Source organism: Bufo bufo, chromosome 4, assembly GCF_905171765.1.
Source record: "Bufo bufo chromosome 4, aBufBuf1.1, whole genome shotgun sequence".
NCBI classification, from domain to species: Eukaryota; Metazoa; Chordata; class Amphibia; order Anura; family Bufonidae; genus Bufo; species Bufo bufo.
In genome coordinates, this window is record NC_053392.1 from 147,860,136 (window position 1) to 147,862,753 (window position 2,618).

The window sequence follows — 2,618 nt, forward strand, 5'->3', positions numbered from 1 at the left end:
GATTTTCACGCATCACTTGTGCGTTGCGTGAAAATCGCAGCATGCTCTATATTCTGCGTTTTTCACGCAACGCAGGCCCCACAGAAGTGAATGGGGTTGCGTGAAAATCGCAAGCATCCGCAAGCAAGTGCGGATGCGGTGCGATTTTCACGCACGGTTGCTAGGAGACGATCGGGATGGAGACCCGATCATTATTATTTTCCCTTATAACATGGTTATAAGGGAAAATAATAGCATTCTGGATACAGAATGCATAGTAAAATAGCGCTGGAGGGGTTAAAAAAAAATAAAAAAATAATTTAACTCACCTTAGTCAACTTGATCGTGCAGACCGGCATCTCCTTCTGTCTCCTTTGCTGAACAGGACCTATGGTGAGCATTCATTACAGGTAAAGGACCTGTGGTGACGTCACTCCGGTCATTACATGATCCATCACATGATCTTTTACCATGGTTAGGCGGTCGGGAGGCGGTTAACATGGCAGTAAGGAATTATAGGGGTTGTGCAGCCGTTATTATTGATTACCAGTCGTCAGGATAGGTCATCAATATCTGTTAGTGGGGGTCTGAAACCCGGCGCCCCCGCCAATTAGTTGTGAGACGAGGCGGTGCTCCATGGAAGCTCCGCTTCTTGGTCATTACACTACGACTCGTCTCCTGTGAAGCGGTGGTGTAGTGTAATTACAAGCACTCGCTCCATTGATTTGAATGCAGTGTTACACTGCACCGAGAAGCAGTGCAGGGTAATGGACAGGAAGCGGCGCTCGCATGGAGCCCAGCCCCCTCTTCAAATAGCTGATCGGCAGGGATGTCGGGTGTCACACCCTCGCCAATCTGATATTCATTACCTATCCTGACGATAGGTCATCAATATTAATGGCTGGACAGCCCCTTTAAATTTGGAAGTGTTAGGGCTCTTCTCCTTTAGGGTACATTCACATGACCATGTTTTGCAGACCGCAAAACACTTATGGATACCGGCCACTTGTGTTCCACATAACCCCTTAAAATACTTCTGTACTTTTAATTCTTCAAATATATGGGTTTAGCATAGTATTTTAGATGTGATGTTTTGCATCATTTTGAATATGTTTAAATATGTGAATCTTTTTTTCTTTTTAGGAACTTGACCGGGAACTTCCTGTTATTGAACCCTATTTTGTACAGCACCCTGAGCTTACTGGCAAAACAGCAAATGGCATAAGGATCACTTGGCTGGGCCATGCGTCTGTCATGGTGGAAATGGATGATTTGGTATTTCTTACTGATCCCGTCTTCAGTGAGAGGGCCTCTCCGTTTAGCTTTGCAGGTCCCAAACAGTTTCGAGGGCCACCGTGCACTATAGAGCAGCTTCCCAAAATAGATGCCGTTGTGATAAGCCACAATGATTATGATCACCTGGATTACGGCACTGTACTGGGCCTGAATGCCCGGTTTGGTACTGAGTTGAGATTGTTTGTTCCCTTGGCTGCGAAAATGTAATTGAACTGGACTGGTGGGAACAAAATTGTGTTCCTGGGCATGATGAAGTGACCTTTGTTTTTACCCCATGTCAACACTGGTGCAAGAGGACAACGTTAGTATCACGGTCGGCGTGGCTATCACATACGTGACACAGAGGGAGGGAACGAGGAAGGCCCTGCCCAAGTGAGAGGGAAGATGGTGACCCCTGACTCACCTGGCGGCTGGCACCTGGCTGCCCTGACGTCCCTAGACGGGTTCCTCACCCGTACGCCGATCACGTGCCTAAAGCCCTGGCTTTCCCTGAGCTGAGCCCTAGGTAGTGAACAGGGCGGTGGGAACACTAGTCCGCACCACTAACTCTAAGGGAAAACACCAAGGGGAGGACAGACAACACAGACTCAACATATATTGCCAGGTGGGCGACAACAGGAGACAACAATAAGCCAAACAGGGATCCGGAGGGTAGCACACAGGAACAACAACCAGGATTAACCACTCCAGTGGGTCAGTATAGATGTCCAGGCAGGAAGCTCTATAACTGGCAACTAGAGAAGTGTGAGGGGAGAATATAAGGAGGTAGGGAGTGGCAGACACGAAACAGCTGAGGAGGAGAAGCTACGGATCCCTGAGAGAGACAAAAAGGATAGCAAGGCAAACACAGAAAACAATAACTAAGAAACACCATGATCTTTAGCTATAGAGCGCGCAGCCACCCGCTGCGACTTCCTGACCCCGGGTATAACGGAGTCAGACGTGGCTCTTGATACCCTCGTGACAGTTAGATGACAACAAAGTTCTCTGGGGAAGCTGGTCTGTACTTGGACCCTCAAATAGGTTTTATTTTGCAGGAGATACTGGCCAGCGCTGTCAATCAATGCACATGTGGGTGTGATTAGGTGCAGAAGGCCGTCATTTGCAAGGAACGGGGGCGTCACAGAAGCAGTGCTCGGAAGGCATAAGCCCGCCTCCCAGTGCTAGAATTCCTCATTTGCATATTTTTTTAATGTTGCTTTTTCGGCCATACATGAGAAATAAAGGTGTGGGTTTTGTCTGCGTCATCGGCCCCACCAGGATATATGCCTGGTAGGGTAGGCTTGAAACCGGGTGACAGAGCCTCTTTAAAGCATGGGCGTGACCTTTGCTGGCAGGCTTAA

General features: G+C 48.3%; 1 pseudogene; it reads left to right on the forward strand.

Annotated features, from left to right (window-relative positions):
* The first annotated feature begins 478 nt into the window (after nucleotides 1-478).
* Nucleotides 479-2,356, forward strand: LOC120999065 (annotated as a pseudogene).
* Nucleotides 2,357-2,618: the final 262 nt, after the last annotated feature.